The sequence below is a fragment of the Chiloscyllium plagiosum genome, unplaced genomic scaffold (genome assembly GCF_037043375.1).
Source record: "Chiloscyllium plagiosum isolate Xiang-an unplaced genomic scaffold, Cpla_swu_hap1 HiC_scaffold_71, whole genome shotgun sequence".
NCBI classification, from domain to species: domain Eukaryota; kingdom Metazoa; phylum Chordata; class Chondrichthyes; order Orectolobiformes; family Hemiscylliidae; genus Chiloscyllium; species Chiloscyllium plagiosum.
In genome coordinates this window covers 219,929-242,442 of record NW_028270210.1, presented here as the reverse complement: position 1 = coordinate 242,442, position 22,514 = coordinate 219,929, and the positions used below count along the sequence as shown (strand labels likewise).

General features: G+C 46.6%; 6 non-coding genes across 6 annotated transcripts; all 6 read left to right on the top strand.

The window, feature by feature from the left end:
- The first annotated feature begins 1,283 nt into the window (after positions 1-1,283).
- Positions 1,284-1,356, top strand: trnav-uac (transfer RNA valine (anticodon UAC)). The gene has a single exon. It is a non-coding gene; the product is annotated as a tRNA-Val (tRNA).
- Positions 1,357-4,214: 2,858 nt separating this feature from the next.
- Positions 4,215-4,287, top strand: trnav-uac (transfer RNA valine (anticodon UAC)). The gene has a single exon. It is a non-coding gene; the product is annotated as a tRNA-Val (tRNA).
- A 2,858-nt stretch (positions 4,288-7,145) lies between these two features.
- On the top strand, positions 7,146-7,218 carry trnav-uac (transfer RNA valine (anticodon UAC)). Its single transcript has one exon. It is a non-coding gene; the product is annotated as a tRNA-Val (tRNA).
- A 5,789-nt stretch (positions 7,219-13,007) lies between these two features.
- Positions 13,008-13,080, top strand: trnav-uac (transfer RNA valine (anticodon UAC)). The gene has a single exon. It is a non-coding gene; the product is annotated as a tRNA-Val (tRNA).
- Positions 13,081-18,869: 5,789 nt separating this feature from the next.
- Positions 18,870-18,942, top strand: trnav-uac (transfer RNA valine (anticodon UAC)). The gene has a single exon. It is a non-coding gene; the product is annotated as a tRNA-Val (tRNA).
- Positions 18,943-21,800: 2,858 nt separating this feature from the next.
- trnav-uac (transfer RNA valine (anticodon UAC)) lies at positions 21,801-21,873 on the top strand. The gene has a single exon. It is a non-coding gene; the product is annotated as a tRNA-Val (tRNA).
- Positions 21,874-22,514: the final 641 nt, after the last annotated feature.

Here is a 22,514-nt window from a genome sequence, read left to right as displayed (position 1 = left end):
TCACGTGGCTTTGCATCGGTTGTTATGCAGGAGCACAATTGGAAGTGCAAGAAAATGGGGCAGCGCGGCTGGCTGGTAGTGTGGCCGAGCGGTCTAAGCCGCTGGATTAAGGCTCCAGTCTCGACAGAGGCGTGGGTTCGAATCCCACCGCTGCCATTTCTGCTGATCGCTTCCAACGACGCAGTTTGTTAAAATGCTGTTTCGACTCCTGCTGCATTTCTGTTGAAAACCGAAGAAAATTGGGTTTGCTTCCTGGGCAATTAACTGTGGTGTGGGAAAGTGCCGACTTTTCCGATGTCTGTGCTGTCATGATCGTGTTCGCCTCCCGCGTGGAAAATCGCAAACAGCTCTGCTGTCCCAGGCAAGTTGAGCGTTTACTGGAACCGAATGGCGACTGTGATTTCATTGCTGTTGTGAAACAAAGTCCTGCGGTGGCACGACTCGTCGTTATTTTGTTTTCTGGCCAATGGGAAAATCGTTCCAATGAATTGCGATGTCACATGTTATTGAATTTCTCCCATTTCCTTCATTTCCGTCCTGCGGACATCGGAAGGGAAAGGTAATCTAATCGAGTCTGTGATTGGTGAAATTCACTTTTTCATGGCCCATTCTTATTGTGTTCTTTCTTTCTCTCTTTTCAGCATTGTCTGGGAAGTGGTGGTGCACTCAGGCTCCAGTATGTTTGAAAGAGCAGTTTGGAATTGCCCTGTTGTTAGTTGTGAGATTACTTTATGACTCATGCCCCCGGCCTGTCTCACATTTTGCATTCATGCTCGCTGTGTCTGAAAATGCATTTGGTTTGCCAGTTTTGTTTGTGTTCCGTGTTAAATGCTTTCTGTTTTGCGATTCGCTCAATACCTTACGAATTAACAGGGTTTCTGAGGTAACTTGCAGCTGCAAAAATCCTCAACTGAGAATCTGGGAAAATTTCCCGGAGTATGGTCAGTCGGAGCAAAAGTAAGGAAGTCGTTCGTTTCTGCAGTGTCTTACAACGCTACCTTTCCCGTGAGCAGTCGAACAGACGAAATGATTGTGCCACAGACTGCGACGGCAAGCTCCGCTAAAAAGTAATCCTTTACAGCCGGTGTAAGCAACACAATGTTATTGGCGCACACCGCGTGGAAACAGATACTTCGGTGTATCTCGTCCATGCTCACCACATAGCCAAAATTAAAGAAGTCCCATTAAACAACGAGCGATTGGAAACAGAAAGGTGAAAGGTAAAATGGCTTCAACTTTCAGTGCTGGGTGCCACTGAGCCTTAGCAGTAGCGACTGCGCCTTGTTTCTGTAGTGTAGTGGTCATCACGTTCGCCTTACGCGCGAAAGGTCCCCAGTTCGAAACTGGGCAGAAACTGCTTTGTTCTTCAACTGCAGCATTTTACATGGACAGGAGCGGAGTTTTCTTGCTTGCTTTCCCATCTGCAAACCTGCCTTCGAATTTACTTGAACAAATCTGCTCTCGTAGTGAAATGTAATGCAACTCCATTTAATTACTGTGCAAAGCATTGTAAAGTTTTTCTCCAACCTGATTGTGATCATATGCCATTCTGTTTGAGAGTGTAGTTACCGCCTTCTGATCCTTCCACGAAAAGCAGTACCGCACTTGCATTCCTTGCGCAGGCGGCCCGTTTCCAAGACAGGGAAGAAGCTGATGCGCTGGTGTCACAGCGCACCGCGGATTCCTGAACAAGTCTGTCTGTCAAATGTACCCCCAAAGTCGTCTATGAAGGACATCATTTGGAAGCTGTCTGTCGTTATTTAACGTGCGAGAGTTGTTACCAGAGGTCCTGAATCATGTTTTGGAGCAGTTCGCACGTTAGTGGCTCATTCAACCAGCAACAGCAATGAAAGAAATTACACTCTCAGAGGAACCTCTGGACCTGTGCTTTGATAGCGTCGCTAGTATTAAGGTGCGCCCCGAGATCTAACCACATTGGAACTGAAACGGAGGAATCGACAGAGAGGCTACAGAATGACATCGCATCCATTTGGTTTTCTTTAAATCACTGACGAGCAGGAAAATGTAAACTGGGAGGGCGAGTGGAGAAGTGAGGCAGTTGTAGCTCTGGTGAAATTCCTTCTTTGTGATTCACTCAGCAACCAGAGACGTGTGAAGGTGACTCAGGCGTGAGAGCTCTTCACATCGAGAACAAAAAAGCACTCAAGGGCACTTAGCACCTCTTCCGGAGTGGGGGTGGGGTGAGCTAATTACCTTTTGACTTCTGTTACTATGTTCAGAAACTGCCTTTTAGATTGATGTGAACAGAAACTGCATTTCTAATAAGCACCGTGGAGTTTAGCAAAATTTATTGAGTCGCTTCTCGTCGACTCAGTTGGTATCCCTGTGGCTCATATCCAGGTGTGAACATCTCTGCAGCGAATTGCACGGGTAAGGCAAAAAGGCAAGGAAAGTGGCATCTCGAACCGGCTCCGAGGTCAGAGCATCCTCACAATGTGATCTGTCGTTCTCGGATTGTAATGCTACCTCCGGTTTTAGGGTGGAGAACATTCTTTGGGACTCTTATTCTGCAAAACAGACACAGTGACTGTAACTCTGCTGTGCGGTATGATGTGGAACACGGCCTGCTCAGCTTTGTGCATTTTCCCTGTAGTCCGGTGTGTTTCATGTTCCGTGTAAACGTGAAAGTTGTCCTGTTTCGATCAAAGGGTGAAATCATTTAGCAAAGCAAGAATCGAAATTGCAGTAATGTCAAGCAGCTCATGGTAATTTGACCAAATCATAACCGATCGCATGTTCTCACGCACTCACAGATACATTTGTAGTTGAAAAGATTCTGAGAAGATAGACTCAGCTTACCATTGATAGTTGTCTGGATTGATGGGCTATCATTATCTGCTGCGAAATTGATATTGTAGACGGGCACATCCCAGCAGTTGTGCGAGTCGGAGAGGGATCATGGAACCCTTTTCACGTGGCTTTGCATCGGTTGTTATGCAGGAGCACAATTGGAAGTGCAAGAAAATGGGGCAGCGCGGCTGGCTGGTAGTGTGGCCGAGCGGTCTAAGCCGCTGGATTAAGGCTCCAGTCTCGACAGAGGCGTGGGTTCGAATCCCACCGCTGCCATTTCTGCTGATCGCTTCCAACGACGCAGTTTGTTAAAATGCTGTTTCGACTCCTGCTGCATTTCTGTTGAAAACCGAAGAAAATTGGGTTTGCTTCCTGGGCAATTAACTGTGGTGTGGGAAAGTGCCGACTTTTCCGATGTCTGTGCTGTCATGATCGTGTTCGCCTCCCGCGTGGAAAATCGCAAACAGCTCTGCTGTCCCAGGCAAGTTGAGCGTTTACTGGAACCGAATGGCGACTGTGATTTCATTGCTGTTGTGAAACAAAGTCCTGCGGTGGCACGACTCGTCGTTATTTTGTTTTCTGGCCAATGGGAAAATCGTTCCAATGAATTGCGATGTCACATGTTATTGAATTTCTCCCATTTCCTTCATTTCCGTCCTGCGGACATCGGAAGGGAAAGGTAATCTAATCGAGTCTGTGATTGGTGAAATTCACTTTTTCATGGCCCATTCTTATTGTGTTCTTTCTTTCTCTCTTTTCAGCATTGTCTGGGAAGTGGTGGTGCACTCAGGCTCCAGTATGTTTGAAAGAGCAGTTTGGAATTGCCCTGTTGTTAGTTGTGAGATTACTTTATGACTCATGCCCCCGGCCTGTCTCACATTTTGCATTCATGCTCGCTGTGTCTGAAAATGCATTTGGTTTGCCAGTTTTGTTTGTGTTCCGTGTTAAATGCTTTCTGTTTTGCGATTCGCTCAATACCTTACGAATTAACAGGGTTTCTGAGGTAACTTGCAGCTGCAAAAATCCTCAACTGAGAATCTGGGAAAATTTCCCGGAGTATGGTCAGTCGGAGCAAAAGTAAGGAAGTCGTTCGTTTCTGCAGTGTCTTACAACGCTACCTTTCCCGTGAGCAGTCGAACAGACGAAATGATTGTGCCACAGACTGCGACGGCAAGCTCCGCTAAAAAGTAATCCTTTACAGCCGGTGTAAGCAACACAATGTTATTGGCGCACACCGCGTGGAAACAGATACTTCGGTGTATCTCGTCCATGCTCACCACATAGCCAAAATTAAAGAAGTCCCATTAAACAACGAGCGATTGGAAACAGAAAGGTGAAAGGTAAAATGGCTTCAACTTTCAGTGCTGGGTGCCACTGAGCCTTAGCAGTAGCGACTGCGCCTTGTTTCTGTAGTGTAGTGGTCATCACGTTCGCCTTACGCGCGAAAGGTCCCCAGTTCGAAACTGGGCAGAAACTGCTTTGTTCTTCAACTGCAGCATTTTACATGGACAGGAGCGGAGTTTTCTTGCTTGCTTTCCCATCTGCAAACCTGCCTTCGAATTTACTTGAACAAATCTGCTCTCGTAGTGAAATGTAATGCAACTCCATTTAATTACTGTGCAAAGCATTGTAAAGTTTTTCTCCAACCTGATTGTGATCATATGCCATTCTGTTTGAGAGTGTAGTTACCGCCTTCTGATCCTTCCACGAAAAGCAGTACCGCACTTGCATTCCTTGCGCAGGCGGCCCGTTTCCAAGACAGGGAAGAAGCTGATGCGCTGGTGTCACAGCGCACCGCGGATTCCTGAACAAGTCTGTCTGTCAAATGTACCCCCAAAGTCGTCTATGAAGGACATCATTTGGAAGCTGTCTGTCGTTATTTAACGTGCGAGAGTTGTTACCAGAGGTCCTGAATCATGTTTTGGAGCAGTTCGCACGTTAGTGGCTCATTCAACCAGCAACAGCAATGAAAGAAATTACACTCTCAGAGGAACCTCTGGACCTGTGCTTTGATAGCGTCGCTAGTATTAAGGTGCGCCCCGAGATCTAACCACATTGGAACTGAAACGGAGGAATCGACAGAGAGGCTACAGAATGACATCGCATCCATTTGGTTTTCTTTAAATCACTGACGAGCAGGAAAATGTAAACTGGGAGGGCGAGTGGAGAAGTGAGGCAGTTGTAGCTCTGGTGAAATTCCTTCTTTGTGATTCACTCAGCAACCAGAGACGTGTGAAGGTGACTCAGGCGTGAGAGCTCTTCACATCGAGAACAAAAAAGCACTCAAGGGCACTTAGCACCTCTTCCGGAGTGGGGGTGGGGTGAGCTAATTACCTTTTGACTTCTGTTACTATGTTCAGAAACTGCCTTTTAGATTGATGTGAACAGAAACTGCATTTCTAATAAGCACCGTGGAGTTTAGCAAAATTTATTGAGTCGCTTCTCGTCGACTCAGTTGGTATCCCTGTGGCTCATATCCAGGTGTGAACATCTCTGCAGCGAATTGCACGGGTAAGGCAAAAAGGCAAGGAAAGTGGCATCTCGAACCGGCTCCGAGGTCAGAGCATCCTCACAATGTGATCTGTCGTTCTCGGATTGTAATGCTACCTCCGGTTTTAGGGTGGAGAACATTCTTTGGGACTCTTATTCTGCAAAACAGACACAGTGACTGTAACTCTGCTGTGCGGTATGATGTGGAACACGGCCTGCTCAGCTTTGTGCATTTTCCCTGTAGTCCGGTGTGTTTCATGTTCCGTGTAAACGTGAAAGTTGTCCTGTTTCGATCAAAGGGTGAAATCATTTAGCAAAGCAAGAATCGAAATTGCAGTAATGTCAAGCAGCTCATGGTAATTTGACCAAATCATAACCGATCGCATGTTCTCACGCACTCACAGATACATTTGTAGTTGAAAAGATTCTGAGAAGATAGACTCAGCTTACCATTGATAGTTGTCTGGATTGATGGGCTATCATTATCTGCTGCGAAATTGATATTGTAGACGGGCACATCCCAGCAGTTGTGCGAGTCGGAGAGGGATCATGGAACCCTTTTCACGTGGCTTTGCATCGGTTGTTATGCAGGAGCACAATTGGAAGTGCAAGAAAATGGGGCAGCGCGGCTGGCTGGTAGTGTGGCCGAGCGGTCTAAGCCGCTGGATTAAGGCTCCAGTCTCGACAGAGGCGTGGGTTCGAATCCCACCGCTGCCATTTCTGCTGATCGCTTCCAACGACGCAGTTTGTTAAAATGCTGTTTCGACTCCTGCTGCATTTCTGTTGAAAACCGAAGAAAATTGGGTTTGCTTCCTGGGCAATTAACTGTGGTGTGGGAAAGTGCCGACTTTTCCGATGTCTGTGCTGTCATGATCGTGTTCGCCTCCCGCGTGGAAAATCGCAAACAGCTCTGCTGTCCCAGGCAAGTTGAGCGTTTACTGGAACCGAATGGCGACTGTGATTTCATTGCTGTTGTGAAACAAAGTCCTGCGGTGGCACGACTCGTCGTTATTTTGTTTTCTGGCCAATGGGAAAATCGTTCCAATGAATTGCGATGTCACATGTTATTGAATTTCTCCCATTTCCTTCATTTCCGTCCTGCGGACATCGGAAGGGAAAGGTAATCTAATCGAGTCTGTGATTGGTGAAATTCACTTTTTCATGGCCCATTCTTATTGTGTTCTTTCTTTCTCTCTTTTCAGCATTGTCTGGGAAGTGGTGGTGCACTCAGGCTCCAGTATGTTTGAAAGAGCAGTTTGGAATTGCCCTGTTGTTAGTTGTGAGATTACTTTATGACTCATGCCCCCGGCCTGTCTCACATTTTGCATTCATGCTCGCTGTGTCTGAAAATGCATTTGGTTTGCCAGTTTTGTTTGTGTTCCGTGTTAAATGCTTTCTGTTTTGCGATTCGCTCAATACCTTACGAATTAACAGGGTTTCTGAGGTAACTTGCAGCTGCAAAAATCCTCAACTGAGAATCTGGGAAAATTTCCCGGAGTATGGTCAGTCGGAGCAAAAGTAAGGAAGTCGTTCGTTTCTGCAGTGTCTTACAACGCTACCTTTCCCGTGAGCAGTCGAACAGACGAAATGATTGTGCCACAGACTGCGACGGCAAGCTCCGCTAAAAAGTAATCCTTTACAGCCGGTGTAAGCAACACAATGTTATTGGCGCACACCGCGTGGAAACAGATACTTCGGTGTATCTCGTCCATGCTCACCACATAGCCAAAATTAAAGAAGTCCCATTAAACAACGAGCGATTGGAAACAGAAAGGTGAAAGGTAAAATGGCTTCAACTTTCAGTGCTGGGTGCCACTGAGCCTTAGCAGTAGCGACTGCGCCTTGTTTCTGTAGTGTAGTGGTCATCACGTTCGCCTTACGCGCGAAAGGTCCCCAGTTCGAAACTGGGCAGAAACTGCTTTGTTCTTCAACTGCAGCATTTTACATGGACAGGAGCGGAGTTTTCTTGCTTGCTTTCCCATCTGCAAACCTGCCTTCGAATTTACTTGAACAAATCTGCTCTCGTAGTGAAATGTAATGCAACTCCATTTAATTACTGTGCAAAGCATTGTAAAGTTTTTCTCCAACCTGATTGTGATCATATGCCATTCTGTTTGAGAGTGTAGTTACCGCCTTCTGATCCTTCCACGAAAAGCAGTACCGCACTTGCATTCCTTGCGCAGGCGGCCCGTTTCCAAGACAGGGAAGAAGCTGATGCGCTGGTGTCACAGCGCACCGCGGATTCCTGAACAAGTCTGTCTGTCAAATGTACCCCCAAAGTCGTCTATGAAGGACATCATTTGGAAGCTGTCTGTCGTTATTTAACGTGCGAGAGTTGTTACCAGAGGTCCTGAATCATGTTTTGGAGCAGTTCGCACGTTAGTGGCTCATTCAACCAGCAACAGCAATGAAAGAAATTACACTCTCAGAGGAACCTCTGGACCTGTGCTTTGATAGCGTCGCTAGTATTAAGGTGCGCCCCGAGATCTAACCACATTGGAACTGAAACGGAGGAATCGACAGAGAGGCTACAGAATGACATCGCATCCATTTGGTTTTCTTTAAATCACTGACGAGCAGGAAAATGTAAACTGGGAGGGCGAGTGGAGAAGTGAGGCAGTTGTAGCTCTGGTGAAATTCCTTCTTTGTGATTCACTCAGCAACCAGAGACGTGTGAAGGTGACTCAGGCGTGAGAGCTCTTCACATCGAGAACAAAAAAGCACTCAAGGGCACTTAGCACCTCTTCCGGAGTGGGGGTGGGGTGAGCTAATTACCTTTTGACTTCTGTTACTATGTTCAGAAACTGCCTTTTAGATTGATGTGAACAGAAACTGCATTTCTAATAAGCACCGTGGAGTTTAGCAAAATTTATTGAGTCGCTTCTCGTCGACTCAGTTGGTATCCCTGTGGCTCTTTTCCAGGTGTGAACATCTCTGCAGCGAATTGCACGGGTAAGGCAAAAAGGCAAGGAAAGTGGCATCTCGAACCGGCTCCGAGGTCAGAGCATCCTCACAATGTGATCTGTCGTTCTCGGATTGTAATGCTACCTCCGGTTTTAGGGTGGAGAACATTCTTTGGGACTCTTATTCTGCAAAACAGACACAGTGACTGTAACTCTGCTGTGCGGTATGATGTGGAACACGGCCTGCTCAGCTTTGTGCATTTTCCCTGTAGTCCGGTGTGTTTCATGTTCCGTGTAAACGTGAAAGTTGTCCTGTTTCGATCAAAGGGTGAAATCATTTAGCAAAGCAAGAATCGAAATTGCAGTAATGTCAAGCAGCTCATGATAATTTGACCAAATCATAACCGATCGCATGTTCTCACGCACTCACAGATACATTTGTAGTTGAAAAGATTCTGAGAAGATAGACTCAGCTTACCATTGATAGTTGTCTGGATTGATGGGCTATCATTATCTGCTGCGAAATTGATATTGTAGACGGGCACATCCCAGCAGTTGTGCGAGTCGGAGAGGGATCATGGAACCCTTTTCACGTGGCTTTGCATCGGTTGTTATGCAGGAGCACAATTGGAAGTGCAAGAAAATGGGGCAGCGCGGCTGGCTGGTAGTGTGGCCGAGCGGTCTAAGCCGCTGGATTAAGGCTCCAGTCTCGACAGAGGCGTGGGTTCGAATCCCACCGCTGCCATTTCTGCTGATCGCTTCCAACGACGCAGTTTGTTAAAATGCTGTTTCGACTCCTGCTGCATTTCTGTTGAAAACCGAAGAAAATTGGGTTTGCTTCCTGGGCAATTAACTGTGGTGTGGGAAAGTGCCGACTTTTCCGATGTCTGTGCTGTCATGATCGTGTTCGCCTCCCGCGTGGAAAATCGCAAACAGCTCTGCTGTCCCAGGCAAGTTGAGCGTTTACTGGAACCGAATGGCGACTGTGATTTCATTGCTGTTGTGAAACAAAGTCCTGCGGTGGCACGACTCGTCGTTATTTTGTTTTCTGGCCAATGGGAAAATCGTTCCAATGAATTGCGATGTCACATGTTATTGAATTTCTCCCATTTCCTTCATTTCCGTCCTGCGGACATCGGAAGGGAAAGGTAATCTAATCGAGTCTGTGATTGGTGAAATTCACTTTTTCATGGCCCATTCTTATTGTGTTCTTTCTTTCTCTCTTTTCAGCATTGTCTGGGAAGTGGTGGTGCACTCAGGCTCCAGTATGTTTGAAAGAGCAGTTTGGAATTGCCCTGTTGTTAGTTGTGAGATTACTTTATGACTCATGCCCCCGGCCTGTCTCACATTTTGCATTCATGCTCGCTGTGTCTGAAAATGCATTTGGTTTGCCAGTTTTGTTTGTGTTCCGTGTTAAATGCTTTCTGTTTTGCGATTCGCTCAATACCTTACGAATTAACAGGGTTTCTGAGGTAACTTGCAGCTGCAAAAATCCTCAACTGAGAATCTGGGAAAATTTCCCGGAGTATGGTCAGTCGGAGCAAAAGTAAGGAAGTCGTTCGTTTCTGCAGTGTCTTACAACGCTACCTTTCCCGTGAGCAGTCGAACAGACGAAATGATTGTGCCACAGACTGCGACGGCAAGCTCCGCTAAAAAGTAATCCTTTACAGCCGGTGTAAGCAACACAATGTTATTGGCGCACACCGCGTGGAAACAGATACTTCGGTGTATCTCGTCCATGCTCACCACATAGCCAAAATTAAAGAAGTCCCATTAGACAACGAGCGATTGGAAACAGAAAGGTGAAAGGTAAAATGGCTTCAACTTTCAGTGCTGGGTGCCACTGAGCCTTAGCAGTAGCGACTGCGCCTTGTTTCTGTAGTGTAGTGGTCATCACGTTCGCCTTACGCGCGAAAAGTCCCCAGTTCGAAACTGGGCAGAAACTGCTTTGTTCTTCAACTGCAGCATTTTACATGGACAGGAGCGGAGTTTTCTTGCTTGCTTTCCCATCTGCAAACCTGCCTTCGAATTTACTTGAACAAATCTGCTCTCGTAGTGAAATGTAATGCAACTCCATTTAATTACTGTGCAAAGCATTGTAAAGTTTTTCTCCAACCTGATTGTGATCATATGCCATTCTGTTTGAGAGTGTAGTTACCGCCTTCTGATCCTTCCACGAAAAGCAGTACCGCACTTGCATTCCTTGCGCAGGCGGCCCGTTTCCAAGACAGGGAAGAAGCTGATGCGCTGGTGTCACAGCGCACCGCGGATTCCTGAACAAGTCTGTCTGTCAAATGTACCCCCAAAGTCGTCTATGAAGGACATCATTTGGAAGCTGTCTGTCGTTATTTAACGTGCGAGAGTTGTTACCAGAGGTCCTGAATCATGTTTTGGAGCAGTTCGCACGTTAGTGGCTCATTCAACCAGCAACAGCAATGAAAGAAATTACACTCTCAGAGGAACCTCTGGACCTGTGCTTTGATAGCGTCGCTAGTATTAAGGTGCGCCCCGAGATCTAACCACATTGGAACTGAAACGGAGGAATCGACAGAGAGGCTACAGAATGACATCGCATCCATTTGGTTTTCTTTAAATCACTGACGAGCAGGAAAATGTAAACTGGGAGGGCGAGTGGAGAAGTGAGGCAGTTGTAGCTCTGGTGAAATTCCTTCTTTGTGATTCACTCAGCAACCAGAGACGTGTGAAGGTGACTCAGGCGTGAGAGCTCTTCACATCGAGAACAAAAAAGCACTCAAGGGCACTTAGCACCTCTTCCGGAGTGGGGGTGGGGTGAGCTAATTACCTTTTGACTTCTGTTACTATGTTCAGAAACTGCCTTTTAGATTGATGTGAACAGAAACTGCATTTCTAATAAGCACCGTGGAGTTTAGCAAAATTTATTGAGTCGCTTCTCGTCGACTCAGTTGGTATCCCTGTGGCTCATATCCAGGTGTGAACATCTCTGCAGCGAATTGCACGGGTAAGGCAAAAAGGCAAGGAAAGTGGCATCTCGAACCGGCTCCGAGGTCAGAGCATCCTCACAATGTGATCTGTCGTTCTCGGATTGTAATGCTACCTCCGGTTTTAGGGTGGAGAACATTCTTTGGGACTCTTATTCTGCAAAACAGACACAGTGACTGTAACTCTGCTGTGCGGTATGATGTGGAACACGGCCTGCTCAGCTTTGTGCATTTTCCCTGTAGTCCGGTGTGTTTCATGTTCCGTGTAAACGTGAAAGTTGTCCTGTTTCGATCAAAGGGTGAAATCATTTAGCAAAGCAAGAATCGAAATTGCAGTAATGTCAAGCAGCTCATGGTAATTTGACCAAATCATAACCGATCGCATGTTCTCACGCACTCACAGATACATTTGTAGTTGAAAAGATTCTGAGAAGATAGACTCAGCTTACCATTGATAGTTGTCTGGATTGATGGGCTATCATTATCTGCTGCGAAATTGATATTGTAGACGGGCACATCCCAGCAGTTGTGCGAGTCGGAGAGGGATCATGGAACCCTTTTCACGTGGCTTTGCATCGGTTGTTATGCAGGAGCACAATTGGAAGTGCAAGAAAATGGGGCAGCGCGGCTGGCTGGTAGTGTGGCCGAGCGGTCTAAGCCGCTGGATTAAGGCTCCAGTCTCGACAGAGGCGTGGGTTCGAATCCCACCGCTGCCATTTCTGCTGATCGCTTCCAACGACGCAGTTTGTTAAAATGCTGTTTCGACTCCTGCTGCATTTCTGTTGAAAACCGAAGAAAATTGGGTTTGCTTCCTGGGCAATTAACTGTGGTGTGGGAAAGTGCCGACTTTTCCGATGTCTGTGCTGTCATGATCGTGTTCGCCTCCCGCGTGGAAAATCGCAAACAGCTCTGCTGTCCCAGGCAAGTTGAGCGTTTACTGGAACCGAATGGCGACTGTGATTTCATTGCTGTTGTGAAACAAAGTCCTGCGGTGGCACGACTCGTCGTTATTTTGTTTTCTGGCCAATGGGAAAATCGTTCCAATGAATTGCGATGTCACATGTTATTGAATTTCTCCCATTTCCTTCATTTCCGTCCTGCGGACATCGGAAGGGAAAGGTAATCTAATCGAGTCTGTGATTGGTGAAATTCACTTTTTCATGGCCCATTCTTATTGTGTTCTTTCTTTCTCTCTTTTCAGCATTGTCTGGGAAGTGGTGGTGCACTCAGGCTCCAGTATGTTTGAAAGAGCAGTTTGGAATTGCCCTGTTGTTAGTTGTGAGATTACTTTATGACTCATGCCCCCGGCCTGTCTCACATTTTGCATTCATGCTCGCTGTGTCTGAAAATGCATTTGGTTTGCCAGTTTTGTTTGTGTTCCGTGTTAAATGCTTTCTGTTTTGCGATTCGCTCAATACCTTACGAATTAACAGGGTTTCTGAGGTAACTTGCAGCTGCAAAAATCCTCAACTGAGAATCTGGGAAAATTTCCCGGAGTATGGTCAGTCGGAGCAAAAGTAAGGAAGTCGTTCGTTTCTGCAGTGTCTTACAACGCTACCTTTCCCGTGAGCAGTCGAACAGACGAAATGATTGTGCCACAGACTGCGACGGCAAGCTCCGCTAAAAAGTAATCCTTTACAGCCGGTGTAAGCAACACAATGTTATTGGCGCACACCGCGTGGAAACAGATACTTCGGTGTATCTCGTCCATGCTCACCACATAGCCAAAATTAAAGAAGTCCCATTAAACAACGAGCGATTGGAAACAGAAAGGTGAAAGGTAAAATGGCTTCAACTTTCAGTGCTGGGTGCCACTGAGCCTTAGCAGTAGCGACTGCGCCTTGTTTCTGTAGTGTAGTGGTCATCACGTTCGCCTTACGCGCGAAAGGTCCCCAGTTCGAAACTGGGCAGAAACTGCTTTGTTCTTCAACTGCAGCATTTTACATGGACAGGAGCGGAGTTTTCTTGCTTGCTTTCCCATCTGCAAACCTGCCTTCGAATTTACTTGAACAAATCTGCTCTCGTAGTGAAATGTAATGCAACTCCATTTAATTACTGTGCAAAGCATTGTAAAGTTTTTCTCCAACCTGATTGTGATCATATGCCATTCTGTTTGAGAGTGTAGTTACCGCCTTCTGATCCTTCCACGAAAAGCAGTACCGCACTTGCATTCCTTGCGCAGGCGGCCCGTTTCCAAGACAGGGAAGAAGCTGATGCGCTGGTGTCACAGCGCACCGCGGATTCCTGAACAAGTCTGTCTGTCAAATGTACCCCCAAAGTCGTCTATGAAGGACATCATTTGGAAGCTGTCTGTCGTTATTTAACGTGCGAGAGTTGTTACCAGAGGTCCTGAATCATGTTTTGGAGCAGTTCGCACGTTAGTGGCTCATTCAACCAGCAACAGCAATGAAAGAAATTACACTCTCAGAGGAACCTCTGGACCTGTGCTTTGATAGCGTCGCTAGTATTAAGGTGCGCCCCGAGATCTAACCACATTGGAACTGAAACGGAGGAATCGACAGAGAGGCTACAGAATGACATCGCATCCATTTGGTTTTCTTTAAATCACTGACGAGCAGGAAAATGTAAACTGGGAGGGCGAGTGGAGAAGTGAGGCAGTTGTAGCTCTGGTGAAATTCCTTCTTTGTGATTCACTCAGCAACCAGAGACGTGTGAAGGTGACTCAGGCGTGAGAGCTCTTCACATCGAGAACAAAAAAGCACTCAAGGGCACTTAGCACCTCTTCCGGAGTGGGGGTGGGGTGAGCTAATTACCTTTTGACTTCTGTTACTATGTTCAGAAACTGCCTTTTAGATTGATGTGAACAGAAACTGCATTTCTAATAAGCACCGTGGAGTTTAGCAAAATTTATTGAGTCGCTTCTCGTCGACTCAGTTGGTATCCCTGTGGCTCTTTTCCAGGTGTGAACATCTCTGCAGCGAATTGCACGGGTAAGGCAAAAAGGCAAGGAAAGTGGCATCTCGAACCGGCTCCGAGGTCAGAGCATCCTCACAATGTGATCTGTCGTTCTCGGATTGTAATGCTACCTCCGGTTTTAGGGTGGAGAACATTCTTTGGGACTCTTATTCTGCAAAACAGACACAGTGACTGTAACTCTGCTGTGCGGTATGATGTGGAACACGGCCTGCTCAGCTTTGTGCATTTTCCCTGTAGTCCGGTGTGTTTCATGTTCCGTGTAAACGTGAAAGTTGTCCTGTTTCGATCAAAGGGTGAAATCATTTAGCAAAGCAAGAATCGAAATTGCAGTAATGTCAAGCAGCTCATGATAATTTGACCAAATCATAACCGATCGCATGTTCTCACGCACTCACAGATACATTTGTAGTTGAAAAGATTCTGAGAAGATAGACTCAGCTTACCATTGATAGTTGTCTGGATTGATGGGCTATCATTATCTGCTGCGAAATTGATATTGTAGACGGGCACATCCCAGCAGTTGTGCGAGTCGGAGAGGGATCATGGAACCCTTTTCACGTGGCTTTGCATCGGTTGTTATGCAGGAGCACAATTGGAAGTGCAAGAAAATGGGGCAGCGCGGCTGGCTGGTAGTGTGGCCGAGCGGTCTAAGCCGCTGGATTAAGGCTCCAGTCTCGACAGAGGCGTGGGTTCGAATCCCACCGCTGCCATTTCTGCTGATCGCTTCCAACGACGCAGTTTGTTAAAATGCTGTTTCGACTCCTGCTGCATTTCTGTTGAAAACCGAAGAAAATTGGGTTTGCTTCCTGGGCAATTAACTGTGGTGTGGGAAAGTGCCGACTTTTCCGATGTCTGTGCTGTCATGATCGTGTTCGCCTCCCGCGTGGAAAATCGCAAACAGCTCTGCTGTCCCAGGCAAGTTGAGCGTTTACTGGAACCGAATGGCGACTGTGATTTCATTGCTGTTGTGAAACAAAGTCCTGCGGTGGCACGACTCGTCGTTATTTTGTTTTCTGGCCAATGGGAAAATCGTTCCAATGAATTGCGATGTCACATGTTATTGAATTTCTCCCATTTCCTTCATTTCCGTCCTGCGGACATCGGAAGGGAAAGGTAATCTAATCGAGTCTGTGATTGGTGAAATTCACTTTTTCATGGCCCATTCTTATTGTGTTCTTTCTTTCTCTCTTTTCAGCATTGTCTGGGAAGTGGTGGTGCACTCAGGCTCCAGTATGTTTGAAAGAGCAGTTTGGAATTGCCCTGTTGTTAGTTGTGAGATTACTTTATGACTCATGCCCCCGGCCTGTCTCACATTTTGCATTCATGCTCGCTGTGTCTGAAAATGCATTTGGTTTGCCAGTTTTGTTTGTGTTCCGTGTTAAATGCTTTCTGTTTTGCGATTCGCTCAATACCTTACGAATTAACAGGGTTTCTGAGGTAACTTGCAGCTGCAAAAATCCTCAACTGAGAATCTGGGAAAATTTCCCGGAGTATGGTCAGTCGGAGCAAAAGTAAGGAAGTCGTTCGTTTCTGCAGTGTCTTACAACGCTACCTTTCCCGTGAGCAGTCGAACAGACGAAATGATTGTGCCACAGACTGCGACGGCAAGCTCCGCTAAAAAGTAATCCTTTACAGCCGGTGTAAGCAACACAATGTTATTGGCGCACACCGCGTGGAAACAGATACTTCGGTGTATCTCGTCCATGCTCACCACATAGCCAAAATTAAAGAAGTCCCATTAGACAACGAGCGATTGGAAACAGAAAGGTGAAAGGTAAAATGGCTTCAACTTTCAGTGCTGGGTGCCACTGAGCCTTAGCAGTAGCGACTGCGCCTTGTTTCTGTAGTGTAGTGGTCATCACGTTCGCCTTACGCGCGAAAAGTCCCCAGTTCGAAACTGGGCAGAAACTGCTTTGTTCTTCAACTGCAGCATTTTACATGGACAGGAGCGGAGTTTTCTTGCTTGCTTTCCCATCTGCAAACCTGCCTTCGAATTTACTTGAACAAATCTGCTCTCGTAGTGAAATGTAATGCAACTCCATTTAATTACTGTGCAAAGCATTGTAAAGTTTTTCTCCAACCTGATTGTGATCATATGCCATTCTGTTTGAGAGTGTAGTTACCGCCTTCTGATCCTTCCACGAAAAGCAGTACCGCACTTGCATTCCTTGCGCAGGCGGCCCGTTTCCAAGACAGGGAAGAAGCTGATGCGCTGGTGTCACAGCGCACCGCGGATTCCTGAACAAGTCTGTCTGTCAAATGTACCCCCAAAGTCGTCTATGAAGGACATCATTTGGAAGCTGTCTGTCGTTATTTAACGTGCGAGAGTTGTTACCAGAGGTCCTGAATCATGTTTTGGAGCAGTTCGCACGTTAGTGGCTCATTCAACCAGCAACAGCAATGAAAGAAATTACACTCTCAGAGGAACCTCTGGACCTGTGCTTTGATAGCGTCGCTAGTATTAAGGTGCGCCCCGAGATCTAACCACATTGGAACTGAAACGGAGGAATCGACAGAGAGGCTACAGAATGACATCGCATCCATTTGGTTTTCTTTAAATCACTGACGAGCAGGAAAATGTAAACTGGGAGGGCGAGTGGAGAAGTGAGGCAGTTGTAGCTCTGGTGAAATTCCTTCTTTGTGATTCACTCAGCAACCAGAGACGTGTGAAGGTGACTCAGGCGTGAGAGCTCTTCACATCGAGAACAAAAAAGCACTCAAGGGCACTTAGCACCTCTTCCGGAGTGGGGGTGGGGTGAGCTAATTACCTTTTGACTTCTGTTACTATGTTCAGAAACTGCCTTTTAGATTGATGTGAACAGAAACTGCATTTCTAATAAGCACCGTGGAGTTTAGCAAAATTTATTGAGTCGCTTCTCGTCGACTCAGTTGGTATCCCTGTGGCTCATATCCAGGTGTGAACATCTCTGCAGCGAATTGCACGGGTAAGGCAAAAAGGCAAGGAAAGTGGCATCTCGAACCGGCTCCGAGGTCAGAGCATCCTCACAATGTGATCTGTCGTTCTCGGATTGTAATGCTACCTCCGGTTTTAGGGTGCAGAACATTCTTTGGGACTCTTATTCTGCAAAACAGACACAGTGACTGTAACTCTGCTGTGCGGTATGATGTGGAACACGGCCTGCTCAGCTTTGTGCATTTTCCCTGTAGTCCGGTGTGTTTCATGTTCCGTGTAAACGTGAAAGTTGTCCTGTTTCGATCAAAGGGTGAAATCATTTAGCAAAGCAAGAATCGAAATTGCAGTAATGTCAAGCAGCTCATGGTAATTTGACCAAATCATAACCGATCGCATGTTCTCACGCACTCACAGATACATTTGTAGTTGAAAAGATTCTGAGAAGATAGACTCAGCTTACCATTGATAGTTGTCTGGATTGATGGGCTATCATTATCTGCTGCGAAATTGATATTGTAGACGGGCACATCCCAGCAGTTGTGCGAGTCGGAGAGGGATCATGGAACCCTTTTCACGTGGCTTTGCATCGGTTGTTATGCAGGAGCACAATTGGAAGTGCAAGAAAATGGGGCAGCGCGGCTGGCTGGTAGTGTGGCCGAGCGGTCTAAGCCGCTGGATTAAGGCTCCAGTCTCGACAGAGGCGTGGGTTCGAATCCCACCGCTGCCATTTCTGCTGATCGCTTCCAACGACGCAGTTTGTTAAAATGCTGTTTCGACTCCTGCTGCATTTCTGTTGAAAACCGAAGAAAATTGGGTTTGCTTCCTGGGCAATTAACTGTGGTGTGGGAAAGTGCCGACTTTTCCGATGTCTGTGCTGTCATGATCGTGTTCGCCTCCCGCGTGGAAAATCGCAAACAGCTCTGCTGTCCCAGGCAAGTTGAGCGTTTACTGGAACCGAATGGCGACTGTGATTTCATTGCTGTTGTGAAACAAAGTCCTGCGGTGGCACGACTCGTCGTTATTTTGTTTTCTGGCCAATGGGAAAATCGTTCCAATGAATTGCGATGTCACATGTTATTGAATTTCTCCCATTTCCTTCATTTCCGTCCTGCGGACATCGGAAGGGAAAGGTAATCTAATCGAGTCTGTGATTGGTGAAATTCACTTTTTCATGGCCCATTCTTATTGTGTTCTTTCTTTCTCTCTTTTCAGCATTGTCTGGGAAGTGGTGGTGCACTCAGGCTCCAGTATGTTTGAAAGAGCAGTTTGGAATTGCCCTGTTGTTAGTTGTGAGATTACTTTATGACTCATGCCCCCGGCCTGTCTCACATTTTGCATTCATGCTCGCTGTGTCTGAAAATGCATTTGGTTTGCCAGTTTTGTTTGTGTTCCGTGTTAAATGCTTTCTGTTTTGCGATTCGCTCAATACCTTACGAATTAACAGGGTTTCTGAGGTAACTTGCAGCTGCAAAAATCCTCAACTGAGAATCTGGGAAAATTTCCCGGAGTATGGTCAGTCGGAGCAAAAGTAAGGAAGTCGTTCGTTTCTGCAGTGTCTTACAACGCTACCTTTCCCGTGAGCAGTCGAACAGACGAAATGATTGTGCCACAGACTGCGACGGCAAGCTCCGCTAAAAAGTAATCCTTTACAGCCGGTGTAAGCAACACAATGTTATTGGCGCACACCGCGTGGAAACAGATACTTCGGTGTATCTCGTCCATGCTCACCACATAGCCAAAATTAAAGAAGTCCCATTAAACAACGAGCGATTGGAAACAGAAAGGTGAAAGGTAAAATGGCTTCAACTTTCAGTGCTGGGTGCCACTGAGCCTTAGCAGTAGCGACTGCGCCTTGTTTCTGTAGTGTAGTGGTCATCACGTTCGCCTTACGCGCGAAAGGTCCCCAGTTCGAAACTGGGCAGAAACTGCTTTGTTCTTCAACTGCAGCATTTTACATGGACAGGAGCGGAGTTTTCTTGCTTGCTTTCCCATCTGCAAACCTGCCTTCGAATTTACTTGAACAAATCTGCTCTCGTAGTGAAATGTAATGCAACTCCATTTAATTACTGTGCAAAGCATTGTAAAGTTTTTCTCCAACCTGATTGTGATCATATGCCATTCTGTTTGAGAGTGTAGTTACCGCCTTCTGATCCTTCCACGAAAAGCAGTACCGCACTTGCATTCCTTGCGCAGGCGGCCCGTTTCCAAGACAGGGAAGAAGCTGATGCGCTGGTATCACAGCGCATCGCGGATTCCTGAACAAGTCTGTCTGTCAAATGTACCCCCAAAGTCGTCTATGAAGGACATCATTTGGAAGCTGTCTGTCGTTATTTAACGTGCGAGAGTTGTTACCAGAGGTCCTGAATCATGTTTTGGAGCAGTTCGCACGTTAGTGGCTCATTCAACCAGCAACAGCAATGAAAGAAATTACACTCTCAGAGGAACCTCTGGACCTGTGCTTTGATAGCGTCGCTAGTATTAAGGTGCGCCCCGAGATCTAACCACATTGGAACTGAAACGGAGGAATCGACAGAGAGGCTACAGAATGACATCGCATCCATTTGGTTTTCTTTAAATCACTGACGAGCAGGAAAATGTAAACTGGGAGGGCGAGTGGAGAAGTGAGGCAGTTGTAGCTCTGGTGAAATTCCTTCTTTGTGATTCACTCAGCAACCAGAGACGTGTGAAGGTGACTCAGGCGTGAGAGCTCTTCACATCGAGAACAAAAAAGCACTCAAGGGCACTTAGCACCTCTTCCGGAGTGGGGGTGGGGTGAGCTAATTACCTTTTGACTTCTGTTACTATGTTCAGAAACTGCCTTTTAGATTGATGTGAACAGAAACTGCATTTCTAATAAGCACCGTGGAGTTTAGCAAAATTTATTGAGTCGCTTCTCGTCGACTCAGTTGGTATCCCTGTGGCTCATATCCAGGTGTGAACATCTCTGCAGCGAATTGCACGGGTAAGGCAAAAAGGCAAGGAAAGTGGCATCTCGAACCGGCTCCGAGGTCAGAGCATCCTCACAATGTGATCTGTCGTTCTCGGATTGTAATGCTACCTCCGGTTTTAGGGTGCAGAACATTCTTTGGGACTCTTATTCTGCAAAACAGACACAGTGACTGTAACTCTGCTGTGCGGTATGATGTGGAACACGGCCTGCTCAGCTTTGTGCATTTTCCCTGTAGTCCGGTGTGTTTCATGTTCCGTGTAAACGTGAAAGTTGTCCTGTTTCGATCAAAGGGTGAAATCATTTAGCAAAGCAAGAATCGAAATTGCAGTAATGTCAAGCAGCTCATGGTAATTTGACCAAATCATAACCGATCGCATGTTCTCACGCACTCACAGATACATTTGTAGTTGAAAAGATTCTGAGAAGATAGACTCAGCTTACCATTGATAGTTGTCTGGATTGATGGGCTATCATTATCTGCTGCGAAATTGATATTGTAGACGGGCACATCCCAGCAGTTGTGCGAGTCGGAGAGGGATCATGGAACCCTTTTCACGTGGCTTTGCATCGGTTGTTATGCAGGAGCACAATTGGAAGTGCAAGAAAATGGGGCAGCGCGGCTGGCTGGTAGTGTGGCCGAGCGGTCTAAGCCGCTGGATTAAGGCTCCAGTCTCGACAGAGGCGTGGGTTCGAATCCCATCGCTGCCATTTCTGCTGATCGCTTCCAACGACGCAGTTTGTTAAAATGCTGTTTCGACTCCTGCTGCATTTCTGTTGAAAACCGAAGAAAATTGGGTTTGCTTCCTGGGCAATTAACTGTGGTGTGGGAAAGTGCCGACTTTTCCGATGTCTGTGCTGTCATGATCGTGTTCGCCTCCCGCGTGGAAAATCGCAAACAGCTCTGCTGTCCCAGGCAAGTTGAGCGTTTACTGGAACCGAATGGCGACTGTGATTTCATTGCTGTTGTGAAACAAAGTCCTGCGGTGGCACGACTCGTCGTTATTTTGTTTTCTGGCCAATGGGAAAATCGTTCCAATGAATTGCGATGTCACATGTTATTGAATTTCTCCCATTTCCTTCATTTCCGTCCTGCGGACATCGGAAGGGAAAGGTAATCTAATCGAGTCTGTGATTGGTGAAATTCACTTTTTCATGGCCCATTCTTATTGTGTTCTTTCTTTCTCTCTTTTCAGCATTGTCTGGGAAGTGGTGCTGCACTCAGGCTCCAGTATGTTTGAAAGAGCAGTTTGGAATTGCCCTGTTGTTCGTTGTGAGATTACTTTATGACTCATGCCCCCGGCCTGTCTCACATTTTGCATTCATGCTCGCTGTGTCTGAAAATGCATTTGGTTTGCCAGTTTTGTTTGTGTTCCGTGTTAAATGCTTTCTGTTTTGCGATTCGCTCAATACCTTACGAATTAACAGGGTTTCTGAGGTAACTTGCAGCTGCAAAAATCCTCAACTGAGAATCTGGGAAAATTTCCCGGAGTATTGTCAGTCGGAGCAAAAGTAAGGAAGTCGTTCGTTTCTGCAGTGTCTTACAACGCTACCTTTCCCGTGAGCAGTCGAACAGACGAAATGATTGTGCCACAGACTGCGACGGCAAGCTCCGCTAAAAAGTAATCCTTTACAGCCGGTGTAAGCAACACAATGTTATTGGCGCACACCGCGTGGAAACAGATACTTCGGTGTATCTCGTCCATGCTCACCACATAGCCAAAATTAAAGAAGTCCCATTAAACAACGAGCGATTGGAAACAGAAAGGTGAAAGGTAAAATGGCTTCAACTTTCAGTGCTGGGTGCCACTGAGCCTTAGCAGTAGCGACTGCGCCTTGTTTCTGTAGTGTAGTGGTCATCACGTTCGCCTTACGCGCGAAAGGTCCCCAGTTCGAAACTGGGCAGAAACTGCTTTGTTCTTCGACTGCAGCATTTTACATGGACAGGAGCGGAGTTTTCTTGCTTGCTTTCCCATCTGCAAACCTGCCTTCGAATTTACTTGAACAAATCTGCTCTCGTAGTGAAATGTAATGCAACTCTATTTAATTACTGTGCAAAGCATTGTAAAGTTTTTCTCCAACCTGATTGTGATCATATGCCATTCTGTTTGAGAGTGTAGTTACCGCCTTCTGATCCTTCCACGAAAAGCAGTACCGCACTTGCATTCCTTGCGCAGGCGGCCCGTTTCCAAGACAGGGAAGAAGCTGATGCGCTGGTGTCACAGCGCACCGCGGATTCCTGAACAAGTCTGTCTGTCAAATGTACCCCCAAAGTCGTCTATGAAGGACATCATTTGGAAGCTGTCTGTCGTTATTTAACGTGCGAGAGTTGTTACCAGAGGTCCTGAATCATGTTTTGGAGCAGTTCGCACGTTAGTGGCTCATTCAACCAGCAACAGCAATGAAAGAAATTACACTCTCAGAGGAACCTCTGGACCTGTGCTTTGATAGCGTCGCTAGTATTAAGGTGCGCCCCGAGATCTAACCACATTGGAACTGAAACGGAGGAATCGACAGAGAGGCTACAGAATGACATCGCATCCATTTGGTTT